We start from the raw sequence: 26657 nt of genomic DNA, 5'->3' as shown, positions 1-26657 counted from the left end.
GCAACGTCCTGTTCCCCTTGAAGTATTTCTATTTTTTTTCCTTTTTCGGGGGGGGGGGGGGGTGCTTCATTAAAAACGAATGGTCCAATTAATGTATTGCGTAAGCTATTTTCTACCACAATCATTATTTTTTTTTTCTAAGACAAGAAAGAAATAAACACAAAGTTTTCTGGTAAATTTTAAAGTTTAAAGTTTACCTTGCCTTGGAAATGTTCCAATGACAATTCTATTCCCCTCAAGTGTATTATATAAATCCTGAACAGCCGTGCAACTTGACTTTAGCGTACTCTTACATAATGACTACGAACAAATGATTACACAATCTGAGGAATTGTATATAAATAGAATTTGTGCTGAGACCTTTCCAACACGAACAGGCAATGCCAGGTCATCTAAAATAATCACGTCCTACTTTTGACGGGAGAGAGAGAGAGACAGAGGGACAGAGAGAGACGGAGAGAGGGAGAGAGAGAGTTTTAATTGTAAGATAAATTATCAATGATAGTTACACTATTTAAAAACAAAAACAACATTGATAACGTCGTATTGAGAACAATACAAAGTAAAGCATTTTTTCGGTTAAAAGTTATCTTATTGGTTCTAAAATCTTTAAAAAAAAACAAAACAATTAAACAAACAATTAAACTTCTTTTTTTTTTAATTGAAGATACAAAACGAAAAAAAACCAAAAACCAAAACAAAAAAGAAAAGAGCAAAATAAAGAAAATATAACAGAATATAGATATATCATGAAAAGTAAAACTGTACATATGTCAAAAAGCATAAAATTAGCAATTTGGGGTAATACAAAACCATGAATATACATGTATCATAATTTAGTTCAGTACGAAGCAACATATAAGTCCCAGCAGGATTCAAACTCAGGATGAACGGATCATAAGTCCGACACTGTGCTGCTGTCGATAAACTAAGAGGCGTTTCGATCAGATATCAGCAATTTTGTGATGATGTGTTTTTCCACCTTTAAGTGCTGAAGACGACGACTTTTAAAAAAAACCCATTGTTTTTGGTACTCGCCACTCTCCCCCCAGCACATATATAAGAAACTGACTAAAAAATTGCACTTTTTATTGTAGATCTCACCTGTGTGGACGTTTATTTTACCTCGCCATTAAGTTATTTAATAGACGCAACAACATACCAGCTAAATGCAATACATATGCACAAGAAAATTCGAAACATCAATTATAATGGTCACTGCAATAAACTTATTAAGAAAATGCACGTATAACAACAATATAAAAGTGCAAAAATTAGACAAACAAATGTCTTTTACACGTCGCACACAAGATCCAGGTGTGAAATTAAGTGAACTTAAATTAAATGCTTTTGTATACCATGTTTAAGGCAATTGTCTATTTACAAGTCGTGTTCAGCCTTCATTTTCATTAACTTTAGTGTAGATAATAAATCATAATGAATATTTAAAAAAGAGAGAACTTAAATTCTCTTTTCTTAATCAAACATAAATTGAATAAGGAAAAATATTGATGAGTACATAAACAACGCCACTTTGGCCCTTCTGGCCTTGGAAACTTTCAATTGATTTCAATTGAAAATATGCAAACATTTCAAGGAATGTCTCTTTTCTTACCTAGCCTGCACAAAGTAAATTTCCTTTATAGCCAGGCTGGGTTAGCGCTTTTCAGTAATTTGATTAACATTATAACAGAATTAATTATACCAATATGTTCTTTTGGCCGTGTCAAAGTACGATTTAAAAAAGAAAATAGAACAATTGTCTTCTAAACAATTGTATTTAAATTGTCACATAACAAATATTCTTAAAAGCATCTTGCCTTCATAATAGCAGCATAAATTCCGTATAATTCCAGTTCTATTCTACATAAGTATATATATCATCGTTTTCATTTTTGTCAAAATCCTCCAGTTCTTGGTGAGCGGCACACCCGTTTTCTAGAACATAAATACTGTAGACATATGTATCCGACATTTCGACAGATTCGTCCACCTTTTTGTCTCGATTGCGACATCTTAAAAGTGCTTTTCTGGATCTAAAAGGTAAGTAATACTTGTAATATTGACATACGGTATTTCCAAATGTTACAAATAAACAGAAACACAAGAGGTATCTTTAAGATCGTGACCATGTTTAAACTATATTGATATCTAATGTAAGAAGATCTCTATATAAACATTTAGGAAAGTATCCAAATTCCAAAAAAAATTGTACGGATGTTTGTCTTTACTAAATACATGTAAAAGTTTTTTGCTCAAAAAATCATATCTAAAAATGTTTGCTAGATCTGAAGGTTAAAACGTTGGCCAACGAGCCTCCGCAAGTGAAACAAGATCCGATTAAGTATATAACCTACATGAAAATCAGGTTGAGAACAACACTGCCTGAAAATAATACGACAACGGTGACGATGGAATAAAAAGGAACTTGAACTGTAGTTTGCGAAACGGGTGGACCATGTGCTGCAAAAAAGTACCATATATAAGTTTCTCTAATCAATATAGTGGCATGTACATATGAAATGGTTGAACGATATTTCCTATTTTTTGTTCATCTTATTCCATTTGTTTTTGTGTATTTCTTTGTTAATTTGCGATACTTTTTATTTACATTTTAAGATTAATTTTTTTTTACTGATTAGTTCCTGGCTAAGTTACAAGGAACCAGTACACATTTCTTTTAACTCAATATCGGTTTATGTTATATGTTACATGTATTATGTATACATGTTTTCTTTTTTTACCATATGTAATGTTTATTCTTTTCTGTTGTTCGTATCTTTAACAAATTTCTCGTTTTTAACCAATATTTGAAATAGTCTTGTAAAATTAATGATAACCTTACGGTGTTTTAGATAACTGCCCTCAATGCTTTTTAAAATAAATTGTGAATTCATTTTTTTTTTATCATTACTAATCACAATAGTAAACACATATACAAAAACTTCAAAAACTTCAATTATTAGCGTACATACATCTTGTATAATTCCTTAATTTGTTATATTAATGCTACAAATAAATGAACAAGTTTTCATTGAGAAGACATTTAAAAGTATCTAACTGGTTGTCTTAGAACATTATATTAATACATGTTTATATATATATATATATATATATATATATATATATATATATATATATATATATATATATATATATATTTATACATAAAAATGTATACATTATGTATATATTTAAAAAATAAAAAGAATGGAAATTCTACATTACATGAATTCTGTCATTTTCTCTTATTTTTTATATTCTATTACATATTTTGTTGGATTTTTCTTAAATATTTTAGTAATATACAGCGAGCAAACTTTAATCAACGCAATGATGTAACATTCTGATTTGATTTCATATGAACAAAACTAAAACAAATTTAGCAAATGGATTTACTTTCTGAGGTGGAATATTGTTATTACATTTTATATTACATGTATGCTGTTAAATATTCATACCATTATACGTTGGCCATGCAACCGTTGTCTTGTTCTTAAATTCATCTCTTGCTGAATAAAAAAAATGATATTATACGCTAATAATATTTACAGTGAGGATATTCAGAGTTTTTCTCATGGTTTGGAGATAAAATGTTACGCATGCACAAAGAATACTGAATAAGTTGAATTTATCAAATGAACGTACATTCAACACAAAGGTCTCCTTGAAAGCCGGAAGCACATCCACGAGGACACTGACCGGTCACGTGGTTACATTTTTCTCCGTACAGGTAGAGACAATCTCCACATGTCCTAGAGCAATTAGGTCCATACGTGTTGTTGTTGCAAACTAACATTACATGTAAAAAAAATGTGATTTCAAACTTCGTTTACTAACTTCAAACAAAAGGCTCATGGGCCACATCGCTCACCTGAGCAACAATAGGCATGATAAAATCCGCTTAATGGACTCATAATAAAAATATGTCAACAATGTGGAATATTACGTGTAGATCCTGTATAAATAAAAGTCCACCCCCCCCCCATATTCTTGTGTTTGTGATCCAGTTCCAGATGATTTTATAGTCATATTTTGTTGAGCATTGCAGTTCTCAAAAAGATCCTAAACAATTGTTTATAAACGGTATATAAACCTACGACACACTCTTAACACCTTGTAAGGCCCAAGAATCGTCCGGGGGCTAAAGTCTAAACAATTTTAAAGAATCAGCAATATGTCAAAATGTTTGCATATCAAAGAAACCATACATGATAACATTTAAGTTTTTGTGAATAATTGCTTTCCTTTGTACAACTAGATCCCCAATGTGGCCCTTACCTACTCCTCAAAATTTTAATTTTTTACGAATTTGAATCCACACTATCTGAAGTTGCTTTCACTTAAGCTACAGCTTTTCTAGGCAAATGATTTTTTAAGAAGATTTTAAGATTTTTCTTCAGATATTCCTACGTAAAAGTATGCCCCCCCCCCCCCCCCCCCCCCGTTGTGAGCCCATCCTACACCCGGGGATCATGATTTGAACAAACTTGAATCTACACAACCTGACAATGCTTCCACACAAGTAACAGCTTTCTTGGTTGATTAGTTTCTGAGAAGAATATTTTAAAAGACTGTTCACTATATACTCCTATGTCTGAGGATTCTTCCACATAAGTTTCAGCTTTCCTGACCATATGGTTCTTGAGAAGAAGATTTAAAAAAAAAAATTACTTTATATATTCCTATGTGAAATTCGACACCCAAGTTATGGCCCCACCAACCCCCAGGGGTCATGATTTTCACAATTTGGAATCTACACTACCTGAGAATGCTTCCACACAAGTTTCAGTTTTTCTGGCTAAATGATTTTTAAAGATTTTCTCTATATATAACTATGTAAAATTCGACCCCATTTGTGGCCCGACCCTACCCCCGGGGGTAATGATGTTCACAATTTTGAATCTACACTATCTGAGGATGCTTCCACACAAGTTTCAGTTTTCCTGGCCAACTGGTTCTTGATAAGAAAATTTTTAGAGGTTTACTCTATATATTCCTATGTAAAATTCGACCCCCCCCCCCCATTGTGGCCCCACCCTACCCCCAGGTGTCATGCTTTTCACAACCTTGAATTTACACTACCTGAGGATGCTTCCACACAAGTTTCAGCTTTCCCGGCCAAATGGTTCTTGAAAACGAAATTTTTAAAGATTTCTCAATTTTTTTCAATAATTCCTTATTATCACCCCTTGTAAAAGGGTGTGGTTCTTAATTTTCACTTTGAATCTCCTCTGCCCAAGGGTGCATTGTGCCAGGTTTCGTTGAAATTGGCCCAGCGGTTCTGGAGAAGATGTTGAAAATGTGAAAAGTTTACGGACGGACGGACGACAGACAAAATGTTATCAGAATAGCTCACTTGAGCTTTCCGCTCAAGTGAGCTAAAAAGTCAGAGCTTTATCGGACACAATATCTCATAGTATCATTTCTGGAATCATTGACAAAAACTTGAAGCTGGATGAACATTAAGGAGACAGTGATGAAACAAACATATAGAGTTTTTATCACTTAAAAACAAGACAATATCACATTGTATCATATTTTATTTACAAGGTCAGATTGCGATAATTTATCAAATAATGCTCAAAGTTAATGAGATATAGCTTTAAGTGAGTAGATTTTAAATAGATATGGGCTAATCAGAATTTCATGTAACTTCCTTAAATCAACCTAACTTTTTTTTTACTATGAAATTTAAATGTCTAATTCTTTCCTTATATATTTGGAATTCCTATTTTAAAAAAAGAATAGATGTCGTGTAAAATTTAGATAAGGAAAGAAAGTTTATTAGAGAGGTTTATTGAAAAAAAAAATTACATGCAAAAGGAAACCGTTTTGCGTATTCAGGCGAACAGGTTCTTGCGAGCGATCTTCAGAACTCTCTTTACTTGTGACACACGTTTTGATGAGTGCTCGCGAGCACCCACTCTGCCGAACAGGCATCAGAATCATAGAAAATGGATCAAAATGTCTAAGCTACATACAGGCATACATTCCATCCGGCCTACATTGCATGATCTATGTTCTTCAATGCATGTGTATATTCAATATGTTTCATTCAATTAAATTCATATTTTAAACATAAGTATTAATAACCATTAAAATTCTTCATATATTAGCATTTTTTCTATTTGGCTTTTAAATTGGATTACTTAATTTACAAAAGATTCACATAATTTGAAATTTTGTAAGAATATAATGAAGTCTATTTGAATTGTATCTACAACAGTAATGTGTGTGTTCATTCTACATAAGCCTGAATGTACTATTTTTTCGTTACCAGTTTTGCATTGTCTCCCTTTATACCCGTCCTCACATCCACTTGGACAAGTACCATTTTTGTAGTCACATTGTTCTTTTTCGTAGCAAGCGCCACAGACTTTACTGCAATTCATCCCATATTTGCCTTCACATGCTGTTAAAATCAATGCAAAACAGCTTTTATTAACACAATTTCAAACAACCAGTGATGAAATCGTTATACTATTTGTAATTATTCCCGAGATGACTAATAAGAAGTTTTGAAGTGAAATTAAACAAAATAAAAGATATTTATGCATATGCTAGCTTGTCTATGCCATAATCACATCGAAGGCTTGCATGAACATTTATCAGTAAAACAAAAATGTAGTGTTTACCTATGTTACACATAGATCCTCTATATCCCGGAACACAGCTAATGCAGGTCCCATCAACAATGTCACAATCTCCATTCTCACAGTTTTCTGGGCAGGGTGTGGAGCAGTTCTCTCCGTAATACCCTAATTTCAGACAACCTATGAAAAAAAACCGAAACATATAACTCAACATAATAGACCGACTTAATGGTTATGGTTATATTTTTTGATTTTCATACTAAAAACTGAAGATTCCTAGATATAAATGGTCTTAATAGTACAATTATTATATTATATTATCTTATATTAAATAATATTATATTTAATATATATTATATTTCATTATATTATATTATTCTTATTACATCATGATCATATATAATATGTTAACGTTTAGATTTTGTTAAAGGAGTTAAAACTGTGTGTGTTTTAACTGACCTAAATTTTAAGCATCTCTTTGTTGGAATAAAATTATACTTTCTCTGTACATGTACTTAAAAGCATGACAATCAACGTGGACGATGACATTTCATTATAAAATGTTTAAACATAGGTCATTGATTTTATACATAATTTTAGACAATCAAACTGTTTTTTGAAGAAATTGAAGTAAACATCAAATTACCTATGCACAATTACACATTTCAGGTACACATTTTAGCCATAAACTCCCATTAATTAAAGACAAGTTCCATTTTCAAACTTTGAAAATTAAATGGCTGCTTATATATTTATACAAAGATCTGCTCATAGTTGGTACAACAACCATCTAAACCTCTGAAGGATGGTTGTTCACAATGATTTTAAGAAGTTCAAATAAAATCAAAATCCATGTTTCAAAATAATATTAAACATATTTGTTTATCACAATGTCTGTTATAGAGTAAAAGAAAAGGTTAAGAAATACTTGTAAAAATGATTTCATTCGTACAAATTTTCCAAAGATTCACACATTGCAACACTAGCTTTGACACTTCTCAAAAAGTTCACACTTTATATAACAATGCATTAAAAACCTATAAGATGCACCTATTAAAACATTCTAAATCTGCTTTATAATTTTTTTTTTTACGTGCGATTCTTACCATAAACTTCAACTTCACACAGATCGTTAAAGGCGTAAGTTGAATATCCAGCAGGGAACGGACTATGAGTTCTGTTGTTGTAGTATATGACAAATCTCCCGTGAATAAGGCACGTAACATTGATAGGATTGGGTATTGTGGCTCTGGTATAGTTGTTGTCCTTGAAACACAGTTTCCAGTCCTTTCTGTAGGTGGTGTTCGATACGTAGATTGAAAATCCCAAGAATCTATTCGTATGGGCGTTGTTTTTATCTGTAAGTTCATGAACACCGACAAATAACTTATTTTTAGTGTAGTATAGTTACAGGTCTAGTATAATAATTTTGTGTAAGGTTGTCTTTCAAAAAATACAAACTCAAGACTCTGAATTCAAGAAGTGTGTGTTGACGTGTGAACACGAAAAATGGCATATTAAAAAAACCCAAAAAGACCTTCTTTGTCTTTTGATCGTTTTACTTTATCATTATTTATGTCTAAAAAAAACTACTCAGTCAAGAGATACATTAACCAGTTGTCATGTAATAGTGCACGTGTTATAAAAGAGTACCAGTTTCATCACATTGATTTATTCTAACAACAATGCAACCAATTCTATGAAAGCATTTTGATAAATTGTATAATTTAATTGTTCAAAGTAATGGTATACACGATTTGAAGTATTGTGAATTTTAGATTGTTTAAACCGCGATCAACTAATGTACAGTACCGATCAGATCCAACCTAACAGAAAGTAAACCCCAACTAAACTCCGGGTTGATTTCTGGGTTTACTCTGGGTTTAATCCGGGTTTACTAGAGTGGACCCTGATTAAACCCAGAGTAAACCCACAGTAAATCCAGAGTGGACACAGATAGTAAACCCCGATCAGAAGTATACCCCTGAAAGCAGACGCTACATGTATATTCGGAACTTACAAGGGGCAGACATTACAGACAGTAAGATGGTAAGATAAATGATAGGTCTGCTTCACACATCAGTGCGTAAAGTTGACCCCAAAACCAATTCTCGAGCAAAACCAAAGTAAACCGCGAGTAAACCCAAAGTAAACCCAGGGTGGACCCACATTTTCAAAAATGTAAACCAAGAGAGTGGGGTTTTCTCTGGTGTTAGGTTGGGTCTGATCGGTACTGTAAATCCCTCAAATAGTATTGTTACAATACGTGGTTTATTAACAAACGCATTTTTACACATTATGAATATCAATAATTTTTTGCTAGCATTTGTAACCATGATATGATTCCCGTATATATAGCACAGTATAAAGCTGTAAATTCTAGTCAACTGAAATGTACATTATTTATTTCCTATGTAGCTTTTTACACGATTTGATTGACTATAAGTCGGATGTATATTTCCGTTCACCCGACTTGAGCTAAAGATAAAGAGCGTGACGTCATAATGCATTACATGTGATTTCACAATGCAGCAATGCTTAAATGGTATATCTTGAAAGTGTAATAACTCCTTGATTTGACATGGGAAACAAATCTATTTGGTTTACATAGGAAATAAATTCGTTATCCAGGTCTAATCACGGGTATACGTAGATTTACCCCGGGTTGTATTCAAAACACTCTTCGGCCTTCGGCCTCGAGGTGTATGGAATGCAACCCGGAGTAAATCCCCGTACACCCTTGATTGAACCTAAATAACTAATAATGTGCAGGTCTGCAAAATATCTCTTAATAACAGAACTATGCCATTAAGTTATATTTCAGTTACCTTTTAGTTAACCAAATGACAACATACTGTGTTACATGTATTCTGACTGAACAAAAAGATACGTTGAACATAAAAAATCACCAGATATATAATTTACAGTAAACAGGCTTTACTCTCTCAAAGAAGATCAATAAATACCCCAAGCGACATTTTCCGTCCTGTAATGTATAAAAACGTGATGCAAGTTTCGAACTTCTCCCAGATCTACCCTCCATTCTGCTTCTGAATGACCATTTGCTGAAATCGCACACTGTCCTCCTCTGGCGGACAAATCTGAAAGACGTCCGTCAACAGCCAAGGTTGCTGCCCATGGTGTGCCGTGAAAGGGATAACGCTGCCAGGCAGGTCTAGTCAGAGCTATGTTTTCTGTAGAATTTGTCAAAATTCAACAATCATAAATGTTACTTATAACTACAAATTTAAATTTTTGGTCCGTGTTTGAGGCACACAAAGAGATATAATTTTTAAATGCGTTACGAAAAGTGTGGATAACAATATCTTCAAAACAATTCATTGTACTAGAAAGCTTTTACTTCTCTTTAAAATATAAAACATGGGATATGAAATGTCGGTGAATTTGTGAAATACGGAAATGAATATTGAAAAAGAACGTTTTTATAAATAGCAATTTTTTTAAGCAGGAAACACATTCCTGTTCAAGCATTAACAATTTCCTAAAACTGATAAAAGCTTGTGAATATTAAAAAAGTTTATATTTCCCTGTACCAGCCAGTTACTATACTCAACAAAACCCAAAGTACTCACATACACACTTGCATGTTAAAAACAGTGAGCTTCCGTCTTTTTTCAAATGTAAATTTACACGCCGGACTTTGTCAGTATCAAATAATACTTCAGTTTATATATGTTTCCAAATGAAGGGCAGCTGTATAATAATGGATTGCGTCATTACGATTACCATGCCAAGTTTTCTCTCTATATATGAATATTAGTGGTATTCATTTTGTGTCAGTAAGTCAGCGCATCTCAAATGTATTTGTTACATTGTTTGGAAATTGTGTTCGTAAAAAGATTGTGCTTGTTAATCAACTGATTTAAAAAAAATAAGTCTATTTGCATTGTGTTTCGTCTTATTCCTCATATTCTCAGATCAATGGATCTTTCATTGTTATTCACTAAAACAAATGATATTTATTCAATGAGGGCCAAATAGTTCTGAAATTGGAGCACATTCAATGTCAAATGACAATTATTCACAATGGAAGATATGCGATCTATACTTAAAGAGCCCAGATTGAATGCACTTGGTACGTTCAATTTTCCAGAAACTCTAAGGTACGCTTTGAAAAAATTACTCTGCAGTTCTACTTTAAAAAGTAAGATATTGTTTAGCCATATAATATTTTTTGGAAAAGATACACACCATATAATTTAACTTTCAAATTTCACCCATTTTTAATATTTTTATAGAAAACTCTTTTCCGCAAGGAGATTAAGAAATATCGCATAAAAATGGCGACAACGATCCCGTCCATTTAAAAAAAGTAACAAACATCCTTGTTATTTGAAAATTTTTGTTGGAAACGTCACGCATTTCAAAAGCTGTATGTTTTGAAAAGTGTCATTTATCCGAAATTTTGCTATATAAAAGTAGTACTATTTATTCATATCATATTGTACTGTTTTCTTTAGTTTTACATGTGGATATACGCTCGTGGGATTGGTGTACTGTTAAATTTGGCATACGTAATTCGAACTTTCCAATAATTTACATCAAACTGTATTTTGTTCCCATTTTATTATAATTTTGCATGTGCTTTTTATATAAGCTTTCTTGGGGTTTTTTTGCAAATGTAATTTGCATTTCTTTTATTTCTCTTACCTAAGAGATAGATTAGTATTAGCCTTCTGGCTTGTTCCCCCAACTTATTGTAAACTTTGTCAATTATTTTTACCTGATATGGATAAACTCAAAAACATTGTTTAAACTAAATATCACTGCATGAATATTGGTAGATATGTTAGTAGATGAATACTAAGAATAAATCCTTTTCAATTCATTTACTCACCATATGTATGCACAGTCCAAAAATGTTTGATGAATATGACTAGCCAAATCATATCATTCTAAAATCGAAAAAAAAGTATAAAGTATATTAAACTCATATCTCATAAGGCTAATGAATTGTAAAACACACTTTAAATGTAACTTGACTATGTATGGTTTAAATAAGGAATGAGGAATCATTCTTTGAGTATTATGAGGTGATAATTTCGGTCGGGGCGTAATCAAATCCAATAAAGCCCGAAGGGCTGTATGATAGATTTGATCACGCCCCGACCGAAATTATCACCTAATAATATTCAAAGAATGATTCCTGATTACTTATATTTATTTAATTTTAAGCCATCGTATGATTAAATATATAAATAAGCAAGCCCCGCTGGCGCCTCAATTTGGCGTCATTTGTATTATGGGTTATATAGTACAAAATCTATACGTAGTGTTATCAAAGGCAAAGACACTGGTAAATGTAAATATTGGCGTGTACCAGCTTAAAATGGATATGAATATCGTATTAATACCGCTTTTAAAATCATCATAGAAAAATTTAGTTTTGGTTAAATTTGTGATAATTAATATTCGTACATGTACATGTACCGTAGCGACATCAGCTTAGCTTTTAACCAAGGAGTATGAAAGTTTTTTAATATATGCATGTACAATGTAATTACACGGAATAAAACTACGTAGATAACTTCATAATGTAAATTCAAATTCTGATCAGTGATTGAAATTTGTTTTTATTTTGAATTAAATCAAAGTTTTACCAGAAAAAGAATCTTACCAATGTTTCCACTAAGTTATGCAACCAAATGAACTCTTCAAAAAGAGAATATATTCTACATATATATCCGTGTACAAGGCTGTAACGATATCGTGATCATGGTCTTCCTCCTGTATATAAGTTGTGTTTTGTAGTGGATATTTCTGGCATGGTCTGTCATTTTGTGCGTATATATTTAAGCAGTTATTTATATAATTAAAGATTAAATTACCTTAAATTACATTCGTTTATATTCTCTCAAAACTTCAAAGAGACACTAAATGGACATTTGTACATTATAATCACATTAACAAGTAAGTTGGAAGATTGGTGAATATTAAGACGAGTAGACTATCTTTTTTTCTGGTTAAAAAATAACCAAAATTTTTATTATAATAATCAAATTACGGAAGTTTAAGGTATTTGGATTTGCCTATTTTTCTTTGCTAAAATTGAAAAAAATAGTCGAAATGAAAAAAAATTTTACATTGTATATTCCAAAAAGTTATAAGGCACTCTGCAGTTTCATTATAAATAACACATGTTTATGTCATTTACCGTTTTTATCTGCGTACGCGTGTACTTACATGTAGCTCGTTTGAAAGACGGTGGTTACCTGTTCCAACTTAAAACGAATTCTAAACTTTCTTGGTATACATTTTAATATTGTTCAATCACATTTTATCTTCGTTATATAATAGTTCTCTATTAGAACCTTCACTGAAGTTATAAATATCAAATATGATTCAGAAGGATTATTCCAGGAATATTAGGTGTTCATAAAGTCAGGGATACAATCTTTATTACTTATTTAATGAAGAAGGGATCATTCTGAAGTATAACTCTGTCACCAAATACGGTCGGGAGTGATCTAATCCCAAAAGGTTCTAATAATGATAGATTTGATAAAGCCCGTTTGTATTTCATCATCTCATAATATTCAGACTTAAGAATAAATTTTAATTTCTATTATTTTCATCATTTGTACGATTAAATATTGAAATACTTTGAAAAATGTATTGGACTATATATCACAAAATAGATTAGTAGTGTTATCACTATAAGTGGTATAAGTGGTATTAAATATTTTATATTTAATATTCATATAACTGACATTTTTAAGTTATTTCCATTTCGCATAATTATGAAAAGCCTGCTTGCACCCCACAATATGTCATTTGCGAAAAGTATTGAACTATACGTTAAAAATTTAAATCGTAGTGTTATCGCAAACAAATACCCTAGAAGATGTGAATATTTGATATCATTAATCAATTAGCAATAAACCTTTTTGTATCAACTTATTTTGGGGGGTTTGATTAACTAACGCTCGACAGGAGACGGTTGGATACGTTTTAGTCTCCTTGTGTTTCTGCAGAGTTATTATAAACAGGTTTAATTAAACAACATGAAATCCGTAATATATGATGAGGAACTGTATTTTTCCATCATTAAGCAGATGTTATTCTATTTAAAATTACATAGAGTTATCACGTTTTACAGTTTGTTAATAATTCAGATATTAATAGCATCATTTTTAAACAAAAATTGGTTTTTAAAAAATAGCAAAGTTCATCGCCTCACTATCTTTAGAACAACTTTATAAAAGACTTACACACTGCACACTGACGAGTATTTAATAGGCTTCAATTATCTTTTTTTGTAGTTACATGTAAGCCACTAATGGTTATATAATATTTTTTCACTGCAACACGGAAACTGTTCGTATATTTGTGATCCTTTAACTTTCAAAAGTGGAGTAGCATGGGAAGTAAACATCTGAAAGACTTATAATAAAAGAACAAGTTTTATCTTTATATTGTATGCATATGCAGAAGCGAATTAGTCTTTGAATTACTACACTTACAGCAAACGTTTGTCTTGTGGAACTGTTAAATGCCATGACTCAAGAGTATTGTCATAATTTGGTACACTTTAAACAACAAGCAAACAAATGTTTATTACAGTACTGTTGATCTTATATGTACAACAGAATATAACCAGGAGGGGTGCATGTGTATGCTTTGGCAAGGTAAAATATTGAAGGCAATGACAACACACCGTGTTAAAAATACCAAACCGCTGTAACGTAGATCATTAGAAGGCTGGATGATCAACAAATCATATCAACCTTAAATAATTTAATATCATTAATAGACGCACAATATATTACATAATAAAGGAACATTCTACAAATTTTAAGGTTTAAAATTATGAATAGTTACTAATATCTTTAAAAAGAGCTCTTCATCTTCAGGGGATAAATATTGTTTAAAAATAAATGATCATGACTATCCACCCCCTCTTAAAACCATATTAAACTGCACTCTATTCACAATGTAGTGGAACGAGACTGGTATTATACATGGATTTCACTTTGTGTAACATTCGATTACCTGCTACTCAGTATTTCGATCAATCAACATATCAAACTCAACTCCTTTATCCATCTGTTTAAACTGAAAAAGGAATGAATAGCAATAATTCAATAAGAGCATTTAAGCACTTTACTACACACAACCTATCTTTCATTTCAACGAATAAAAAAACGACAAACGGTAAACAGGGTTATTTCCGCTCCGTATCAATTTCGCCTAATAATTTTTTCAGCTATATAATTATATAATTTTTTTTCTCAGAAAACAATCTACAACAAACATTGTTTTGGTTATTCGAGTGCAAATTTTCGTCAAAAGGTCTTAGAGTTTCACATTTTGTGTTGTTTGTAGATATATCAGAGTAAAAAGCAATTTTAGAGATGTTTCGCGGAATTAAGTACTCGCGTAAAATAAGGAATTTACAGTAATTCGAGAACTAATAAGTAACGTACATGAAAACCAAGTTAGTAAGAGCACTGGCTGAAAACAATACAACAACGATGATAATGGAATAAAAAGGAACTTGAACTGTAGTTTGCAAAACAGGTGGACCATAAGCTGCAAAAGAGTATCATATACATGAACAAGTTTCTCTAATTTGTACAGTTTCATCATTATTAAAAGAGGGGGGGGGGGCAATATTTCCTTTCCTTTTTACCTATGCTCATTTCTTTTTGTTTATTTGTTTGTTAATTTGTGTTGTTTTGTTTTTGTACATTTTTAGATGTAAGTTGCTTTGATTATTTCTTGGCTGAGCCACAAGGAACTAGGACCCAATAGCAATTGTCCATTCTTCCTTTTGTTTTATTCAATATCGTGTTGAGTTGTATATTACTTTGTATACACTTTTTAAGATAAAAAAAGAAGGGAAATATTACGCTACATGGATTTCGTCATATTGGTTTCAGATTTTTTGGTCAAAATAATTTTAGTCTTTTGTAATTTCAGCTGTCCCTAACAAGCATGTACACGATCACTTTTATCTGATGTGTTTAGATTATATTCCTTTCTCATATTCAAACGTAGTTTTGAGAAATCCAAACACCAATGATTATTTGTCCTTTTAATTCAAATTTTTCATTGTCTATTTAAATACTTAAAGAATTTCTAGAGATCAAAATTTAATCAACGCTATCATGTAACATTTCTGATTTTATTTCAACTGAACTAAATTAAAACAAAACGAGTAATTGTATATACTTTACACAACCAGATAATTGTACAATTTTAAAAAAAAATATTTAGAATGGAATATTATTATAACATTTTACATTACATGTATGCTGTTAAATAATCATACCATCATTCATTGGCCGTACGAGTGTCTTGTTCTTGAATTTATCTCTTGCTGGAAATAAACAACAAATGACCAAAGTAAAAAAATGTTTACATATTCAGGTATTCATACATTTTGCTCATGATTTTGGAGAAAAATGCCACGCATGCACAAAGGGTACTGAATCAGTTAACATAAATCGAATAATATGCAATGTGTGTACATTCAATACAAAGGTCTCCTTGAAAACTGGAAACACATCGGCGAGGAAACTGACCGGTCACGTGGTTACATTTTTCTCAATACAGGTAGAGAAAATGTCCACATGTCCTAGAGCAATTACACTACTGGCTCTAAAAAACCCTGTCCGTATGAAAATCCCCTGTCTTCCCCTGTCACCCGTTGTGTTTTCACTCTCATCCCTTGTACGCCCCTGTCATCCCCTGTAAGCCACTGTATACCCCTGTGCATGCCCCTGACATCCCCTGTACGACTTTTGACTGGTTTTTTTTTTTCAATGTTATATTCTTTATTCAACTATTGAAATCACATATGTTATATTTTGAGCTATAAGTCAATATTTGCACTTAACAGCCCCGAATCACAAGACACACTGTTATCGTAATTTTAGAAATGGCGTGTTTTAGTTAATAATCTATTGATACTTAAATAATCTTGCTTACAACTAAATATTTGAGATTCACCGGGTGGTAAACCGCAGGTGAGGGCGGGGATTATTTTTTAAATCAGGTGTGAAAGGCCTTAGGGCATGTATTCCTTTAGAGCTTGGGAACATCGCTATGTTTGAAAAACAGACGTAAAAAATACAACATAGAGTGAATTATTTATTTTTTTGAATTGTCTACAGATATATGTACGCTTTACATATGAATATTTTAAATCTATGAATCACATAATTCTTGGAAATAAACAATACAATAGACACTAAGATAAAGCCCGGCACATGGTTTTTAATTTTGTATATATCTAAACATATAGGTGCGCGCTAAAACCAATAAATCAGTCAGAATGTAGAATTTATAAGCAGGTATGTAACGATAGAGTACACCTTTCTTCTTTTTTTAAAACCAAGTTCTTCGTTATATCTTCATTGATTTCCCGTGAATAGCAAAATAAAGCTTCAATAGCTTATATAAGATTGCCTAAGAAATTATTTTAGTATGTTTGTATGTTTATGACCGGCTTATTAGACTCTTGAATTGAATTTCAGCTGATGATTTATTCTCATTATCGATTTCATTAATTTCTAAAATCTAATTTTCATATCTCTGCAAAGTGTTAATTAATTGCCAGTGAACAGAAATCTGCCGCCAAGGTCAGAACATGTAAATGTGTTTTCTATACATGTAGGAGGTTATTTAGATACTAAGAGAGAGAGAATGAGAGAGAGAGAGAGAGAGAGAGAGAGAGAGAGACAGAGAGACAGAGAGAGAGACAGAGTTTGCATTGATTTTGAATTAAATTCATGAAATGTATAGTTTACTCGTGAATTAATTTCCTAATAAGTAAACATGCAATCTTAATTTCATTACCTATTCTTTTTCATTCTGTTGCCTTGTTCATAACATACACAACATACATGTAAATGTAGAACTAGTGTTTTCTATATGTAAATGTAGCCAAGGAGTTTATATAGATACTGAGAGAGAGAGAGAGAGAGAGAGAGAGAGAGATTGCATTGATTTTTAATTGAAAGTAACAAATAGTTTACCCGGGAATTAACTAATAAGTAAACATGCAATCCTAATTATTTAGATTAGACTTAGAGCTGTCAAATTGATTTTAAATTCATCAATGTTTTATTCTACACTACATCAATTAATCAAAAAAACTTGACACATGATTAACAACTAGCTGATTGAAGCTACTGTTTTCAAAGGAGAGGATATTGACATTTTTTTCACTTGGTCAGTGATTATATAATAGCTACTGTACACAGCCCTTCTTGACAATTTGCAGTGCACGGTATAGCGAGATAGGAAAAAAGAGATGATAGACACACGTGTACATGTATATATACACGCACTTCCTCAGATCTGAATGGTCGGTCAGTGATTACATATTAGCTATATACTGTATACAGCCCTTCTTGACATTTTGCAGTGCACGGTAGCGAGACTGGGAACAATGAGGTGACAGACACTCGTGTACTTGTATATACACACATACGTCCACAGGTCTGGATTCTCGGTAATGATACACAATAATGCAATATGTTGTTTAAACACCCCTTATGACTTGTGTCCAAGTCTGTTAAGTAAAGAAACCAGAAATTGAAAATTTTGATTTTTCAGTTCTGAGAATTTCAAACACGAAAAGATTGAAGAGCTTTAAATTCAGAACATTATTTGGCACAGTGATATGAATTAAAACTGTATATTGCTCTTTCATATTTTTCATTTTTCAAATCAAATTGAATTTAGATAAATGTATGATATTTTTCTAATCCGAAACACGGAACATTGTTTAAGATAATGCATGTGTGTATATATTTTACCCCGTCACCGGCATTTATATACAGTCATGCATTAAATCATTCAATAACTGTATCATTGCTCTAATTACATGAGGACAATTCTATACAGTAATGCATATAAATTACTAAACTGGAAAATGCACACTGATAGAAGTTAAAAGTGTCAATGAATAGGTCTAACCCCCCTTCCAACAAAAATCATCTCTCTCTCTCTCTCTCTCTCTCTCTCTCTCTCTCTCTCTCTCATTTATACACAAAAATGCTGACAACAAATACCAGCGATTTACATGGACTTCTTAAAGACTTATTTAATACTATGCATCATTACACTGGACAAAATAGTCAAAATATAGGTGATCATTTCATCATTTCGATCGGTGTATCATAACGGAAATTCTATAGAAATTGGTTAAAGTACATGCATTAAATAGATAACGTATGTTTATTTATGTTCATGGAGAAATATGTTATTAAGTCCAGTGATGAGCCTGTCGATGCCGGGTAAGAAATCTAAATAAAACGCTTCTACTGACCACGGTGCGTCAGATCATTAGTATGCACTTGATCGCATTTACTTATTAGGAGGAGAATGTTATAGCGCAGTGTCCGTGCGTATAAAATGGGGGTGCGGGAAACACAGCTCTCCAGTAGTCATCTGGAAGCTGTCTTTCTGCCTCCTCTTTTATACAGGTAAGATAAATTAAAAGGCTTGCGCGCATTCTCGAAAGTAAAGTAAATAGACTCAGAGGGTTCAACTAATATTTTATTTTCAGAGATTTTTGTAATGAATATTAATGTTGATAAATTTCATTGTAATTAATATTGATATTTATTGTTAAAATGTCATACTATATAAAAATAAAAGAGTAGTCATCTGGAAGCTGTCTTTCTGCCTCCTCTTTTATACAGACTGGGACACGGGCTACTCCCCAGGTAGAGGAGGGGAGATTCCGGAAACACCTTGGCTAGGGCACCCGCCAAGTGTGGGGATGTTGGAACAAAGATCTCGAGGATCTTGATAAATTAAATATCATAACACTCCATATAACCAAAAGTCAACTTTCATAAAATAGACTGGAGGCATTATGATATAGTGGTGGACGTTATGATAGGTGTGTGGTTATCTGCACGTGCTGATCATGTTGTGTTATTATGTGCATTAGCTCAAGCAGGTTACATGGCACAGAACACTGCAGATTTCACGCACTCCTCCACTTGTTTTCTTTTTTCTTTTTTCTTTTTTTTTACAAATTACAGAACACGGTTATATTTTTAAATGCATGTAATAAAATAAGCGGTTTATCTGTGTACAAGTATAGAATTATCTTGATCTGCGTCAATGTTTAGTAAAAATTATTCACGTTTGTAATATATTGCCCTCTATGAAATGCAAAGAAAAACCATCACTGTCTAAAACATGAATGCTACTTATAAATCTTTAAAAATCCGAATTATTCAAAGGCTATCTATTTAATTAGCGAGCAGTTAAAACCGTACAGGGGATTGTCAGGGGCATGCACAGGGGTATACAGTGGCTTACAGGGGATTACAGGGGCGTACAGGGGTGACAGGGGGCTTACAGTAGCACACAGGGGATGTGTACGGGGGCGCACAGGGGATGACAGGGTATACAGGGGCTCTGTACAGTGGCACACATGGGATGTACAAGGGACGACAGTGAAAAGACAGGGGTTGACAGGGGAAGACAGGGGGTTTTCATACGGACAGGGGATTTTAAAGCCATTAGTGTTAGGTCCATACGTGTTGTTGTTGCAAACTGACATTACATGAAAAAGAGGAATTTCAAATTTTGTTAATAACTTTAAACAAGTTCGAGCTTTACCGGATATCCCATAGAATCATTTCTGGAATCGTTGACAAAAAATTTGAAAGTAGATGAACGTTAAGGAGACAGGAATGAAAAAATCTTTACAGTTTTTATCAATCAAAATGAAAATATTACATCATATCATGTAGCCTAAAGTGAGTAGATTTTAAATAGATATTGGTTAGTCAGAATATCATATAACTTCTTGCAATCAACTTTTTTTTTAATTTTACGATGACTTTAATTTTAATTATTTTTCCTCTTAACTTTGGAATTTTTGTCAAACAAAATATACCTATAAAGTTTAGATTAAGACAAAAAAATAAAGTTCAACAAACAATTTCAGTGAAAAAAAATATATGCATGAGGATGCCGATTTGCGTATTCAGCAGAGCAGGTATTTGCGAGCGATCTTCAAAACTCCCTATACCCGTGACAAAAATTTTCATGAGTGCTCGCAAGCACCCACTCTACTAAACACGCATCATAGTCATGGAAAATTGCTACATACAGGCAGAAATATCATGCGTCACAATCGTTTAAATATACATTTAAGCATGTATTTTTATTTGGCTTTTGAATCGGATTACTTAGTTTACAAAAGATAAACATAATTTGAAATTTAGTAAGAACATAATGAAATCTATTTGAATTGAATATTCAACCGTCATGTCTACATCCATTCTAAATAACCCTGAATGTACTTGTTCATTGTTACCAGTTTTGCATTGTCTCCCTTTATACCCGTCCTCACATCCATTTGGACAAGTACCATTTTTGTAGTCACATTGTTCTTTTTCGTAGCAAGCGCCTCAGACTTTGAAGTGAAGTTTAAATAAACAAGGATAAATAAAATATCTCGAGCAATGAAAAATATATATGCATATGTTAGCTTGCCAACGCCATAAATACGTCCATAAGACTTAACTTTTATCAGTGAAATTAAACATTATACTGTGTAAGCTGTACCTTCGTTACACATAGATCTTTATATCCCGGAACACAGCTTATACAAGTTCCATCCACAATGTCACTGTCTCCACCCTTACAGTTTTCTGGACAAGGAGCGGAACAGTTCTCTCCGTAATATCCTAAGGTCAGACAACCTATAAAGAAATGAAACAAAGAACTCACCATTTTAAACCGACTTAATGGATATGGTTATATTTTTCGACTTCTCTAACTAAAAATTGACGGTCCCGAAACATAAATACTCTTAATACACCAATTATTATGTTATATTTTATTATATTATACTATATTATAAAGATGATAACGTTAAGACTTTTTTAAAGGCGCTAAAACTTTGTGCGTTTTATCTTAACTAAATGTTATGCATTTCTTAGAATAAAAATGTAATTTCTCTGAAAATGTCTTTCAGAATACACCTCAATTAACGTAGACGCAGAAAGTGTTCTTAATATACGTATCAAGAAAACATTAATTAGAAATATAGGCCTCACCTTGTCTACATAGCAAACGTTCTTATAACGTTATGCACCAGCGGTAATTTGTTAATGATTTATGTTTTAAGCGTTTAAGCCTTAAATTATGGATTTTAAAACACTATTTAGGACAATTGAAATATTTCTCTTTTTTTAAAGAGACTGAAAGAAGTACGACTACGTGGTATCATATTTACTTTAGAATTCTAGACCTGTATGATTGTTAGCCGTAAACTCATTAAGGAAAGAAAATTCCTAAGTTTAAACTTTGAAAATTAAATGGCCTCCTATATCTCTATACAGAGCTTTTTTTTTCATTGGAGTAGGTACAGGTACCACAGCCATCCAGCCCTCTTTTTAATAACCACGATGCTTGTACGAACTTCCATCTATAGCCATCAATGTGTTGATAATTGTTGTAGTTTTTATCGTATTAGTAAACATAAAATAAACGTATTATAAGAGTTTCAAAATCGATGTCTAAAAGTAAACATATCGTGAAGTAAATTCTTGACAGCTGTCTACGTGATACTGTTCAGGTCTGTTATACAGAAGAGGACGAAGATTATGAATTATTCTTTAAAAAGTTATAAAGAAAAGAAGATATATATCTATATATATCTTCTATATATATATAGATATATCTATATAAGATATATAGATATATCTATATAAGATATATATATATATATATATATATATATATATATATATATATAACAAGCACAAACATTGCAATAACTCTCAAATTGACATATACCTGCCCATACTGAATGATAAAGATATATATATAAAGCACAGAGAAATTCACTTTTGTTAGAGCTCCACCATCCGCCCCGACCGAGGCTTGAACTCACGACCTCTGGAACCCATTCTCCTAGCAGTGAGCGGCCACCGCGCTCCCCACTCGGCTATCTAGGCAAGACAAAAATCTTGCTTTCGATAACGAACGGAACCTAGCGCGCTGGCCGCGCACTACACAGTCGCTTGAGATACAGGTGGAATACAGTTAAACGACAATCTGAGAGGATCGGAACGATACACATTGCATAGATACAAACATATATAACAAGCACAAACATTGCAATAACTCACTGCTAGGAGAATTGGTTCCAGAGGTCGTGAGTTCAAGCCTCGGTCGGGGCGGATGGTGGAGCTCCAACAAAATTGAATTTCTCTGTGCTTTATATATATATCTTTATCATTCACTATGGGCAGGTATATGTCAATTTGAGAGTTATTGCAATGTTTGTGCTTATTATATATGTTTGTATCTATGCAATGTGTATCGTTCCGATCCTCTCAGATTGTCGTTTAACTGTATTCCACCTGTATCTCAAGCGACTGTGTAGTGCGCGGCCAGCGCGCTAGGTTCCGTTCGTTATCGAAAGCAAGATTTTTGTCTTGCCTAGATAGCCGAGTGGGGAGCGCGGTGGCCGCTCACTGCTAGGAGAATGGGTTCCAGAGGTCGTGAGTTCAAGCCTCGGTCGGGGCGGATGGTGGAGCTCCAACAAAAGTGAATTTCTCTGTGCTTTATATATATATATATATATATATATATATATATATATATATATATATATATATATAAACAGTAGTCCCAATAATGAACAAGTATACCTGACTTTTGAGAAGTGAAACTTAAACTATTATTCTTCTGCATGTTACGAATGGCTTCGTCAGCAGACCTTCATCTATAGTATCAATCTTCCTATAGCGATCAGCCCTCTCTTTGTAACAGGGACTTCCATTATATAACCTGTATATATTTTAATCAAGTTCAATTAAAATTATATACTACCTGTAGCTTCCTTCCCACACTTTTCGTAAATTTTGTGTTTGGTATGAATTTATTAATTAAATTGATTTAATTACATGTAATGACTGTGATGTTGCACATCTCTGATAGGTTGCTTAGTTTACAAATACAAGTAACCTCTTTTTGCTACTTTGTTGTTGAATTTGAAATTGTAAATTTCAATTATAGTTATCACATGTATTGACTGTGATATTTCACATATGTGATTGGTTGCTTACTTTATAAATACAAGTAACCTCATTTTGCTGCTTTAATTGTTGTTGAATTTGCAATTATACTTTTCAATTATAATTATTACATGTAATGACTGTGATATTTTACATCTGTGATTGGTTGCTTACTTTACAAATACAAGTAACCTTTTTTTGCTACTTTGTTATTGAATTTGAATTTCAAATTGTAAATCTAAATTATAATTATTACATGTAATGACTGTGATATTTCATATCTGTGATTGTTTGCTTTAAAAATACAAATAACCTCATTTTGCTGCTTTGATTTTTGTTCAATTTTAAGTTGTAAATTTTAATAATAAATATTACATGTAATGACTGTAATCTTTCATATCTGTGATTGGTTGCTTAGTTTATAAAAACAAGTAACCTCAGTTTGCTGCTTTAATTGTTGTTGAATTTGTAATTATAAATTCTAATTATAATAATTACATGTAATGACTGTGATATTGCACATCTTTTATTAGTTGCTTAGTTTACAAATACAAGTAACCTCATTCTGCTGCTTTGTTGTTGAATTTGAAATTGAAAATTTCAATTATTAATATTACATGTAAAGACTGTGATGCTGCACATCTGTGATAATATAATATCATACATCTAATTTTAACTTCACATCTAGTATTATAAATTTTAAATATAATTTTAATGATTATCTTGCATGTTATAATGAACACAAAAGGTTTGATAATGAATGACCCCTTGTACAAAATAAACATTATAAAATTATAATAACATTTCTCTTTGTTTTTTTAACTATGTTTAATACCATAATTTAGATGCTGAATGGGTTTAATATGGATGTTAGCTATACCAAGAAGCCAAACATTTTAATAACAATTTCTACTTTGTATACATGTACTTGAAGTTAAGAAATTTGGTCCTATTGATGACTTCTTAAACTAATTTCAATTGATGAATATTCTTGCTGTTCAAAATTTTAAAACAGCTGGCATATTAATATTTATTTAAAATGTTCAGATTCCTCGAATAAGATGACTTCAGTCAGAATAGCTCTGATGTTTGTAACACGATCTTGCACAAGGCCAAAATAAAATTATTGTTTGTTTGGAATTGCCTTACACCTGATAGAAATTCCCCTCCCCCATGACGAAATTTTTTTTTGCCAAAAAGAAGTTTTTCATATGGAGATTTCAAGTTTGAAAAAAAAATCCCCATCCCCTCTCTCCTGGGTCTAGAAACCTTCAGGTGGCAATTCTAAACAAACTTTTTTAAGAATGGCATAAAAAAAATTGTAATTATTTAACGTTAAAAGAAACTATTTCGTTAATGAAATTATATAGTCATTTAAAGACATAAATGGAACAAAAGGAAACAAAAGACTGCAGATATCAGATAATTCTTTGGTTTATGATTGGTAATTTACATGGAATGGATTATCATATATCATATATCTTGGCCTGCTCAACCATTAATAACAGTATAAAATTAGAATAAATACATACAATTCATTTCTATTTTTAGATTTCTAAAGTAAGGTAAAATACATGTTTAGAAATTGAACTAATTAATCAATAAACTATTAAAGTTTTAAGCTGTAGGTTAGAGAAAAGCAATGAACAAAATTTCAAGAAGAATGCTCTTTTATAATGCTGGTTCTCCGAATGTTTTTCCACCCCTACTTTCATTCACATGACATAATCATTGGCCCATAGATTTTCAAGTGTGTCAATGTCAAATTAACAGTAGGTTATTGTCAAGTTTGTGAAGTTTTCAATCTATTTCTGTTTAATATATTTAGTGATTGATTTAGCAGTATGTGTTTAACAAAACATAACAGGGGTACCCTACTTTCGCTTTCGCACTGCCGATTCATTTATAAATAAGTTACAACTGAAGTATTATGACTGCTCTTATTATTAATCCATTTACGATACATAGAACAAAATATTAACATACCTTTGTAAAAAGGTTTCCAGTTACGCTGTCATTGCAACATTCACAGTCCCAGCAGTCACTTATCATGCTTAAAATATCAGCGCATCGCAACTTAAACGTATCGATATATAGGTCATCATTGGTTGTACTGCATCACACTCTGATTTATGTTTTCCTGACTTAGAATTTACGAAAGGATAACTTACAGTCTCGCTAAATAGCTAAATTATCATTTATATTTGCACAAATTAAATAAAACAATATGTTTTATTTTTTTTTCGATTTATTTTAAAGCGCATGAAAAATAATAACTACTCCCTCGCACGCTTGGCAGCAATGGCCGAAATTAACATTGTAAAGTCCCGTAGACTTTGAAAATCGGCTCATACATAACTTAAGGAATATTTATGCGGTCAGTTACTTGTTATTTTGTTTGGAAATTTTTTGTCAGCGTCGAATTTTATTTATTTCACTAAAAAATGCTCTCCCATTTAATAAAATCTGTCAAAATATCCCGGAATCGAGAACCTGGAACAGACTATAGATTATTTTTTCATGAGAATACCTAGAAAAGAGTTTTGCAAATCACAACAGTTTAAAGTAATGTCAAACACGGATGCCATTTTGAAACAATTAAATTGTCAGAGAGTTCCGCATGAAATCTGATGAACGTTTCACACGGTTCTCGCACGCTTTGCTCAAAACGATTTACACGATTTGCCTGAAACTCTGCACGCTTTGCCTGAAACGCTAAATGGTTTACACGAAATGCTTCACGATTAACACGAAACGCTAAACGGTTTACACAATACGTTTCTCGCGCGTAAGTCGCAAGTTTTTTGTTTTTTTTTTGAGAAGTTGTACGTTTCAGGGTCTGTAAATTTTCTCAGTACGCAACAATTGTAAACTTGCACAGTCTCCAAAAAATTTGAAATATTTAAATAAAGAAGTTATCTTATAGAAAATGTTACGTGTTTTTGTAGGCGGGTTATTTTTTTTTTAATGCAATTCCTGACATGAATCATGAATACCAACTTTTAATAAGAATGCTTGCTACCCTTTGAAAATT

General features: G+C 32.1%; 1 pseudogene; it reads right to left on the bottom strand.

The window, feature by feature from the left end:
- Window positions 1-1858: 1858 nt before the first annotated feature.
- LOC128174550 (multiple epidermal growth factor-like domains protein 10) overlaps window positions 1859-26657 on the bottom strand; it is a 151501-nt pseudogene continuing 126702 nt past the window's right edge.

This window comes from Crassostrea angulata, chromosome 2 (genome assembly GCF_025612915.1).
Source record: "Crassostrea angulata isolate pt1a10 chromosome 2, ASM2561291v2, whole genome shotgun sequence".
NCBI lineage: Eukaryota > Metazoa > Mollusca > Bivalvia > Ostreida > Ostreidae > Magallana > Magallana angulata.
Note: the sequence above shows the minus strand (reverse complement) of the source record. Positions and strands in the feature narration are given on the sequence as shown.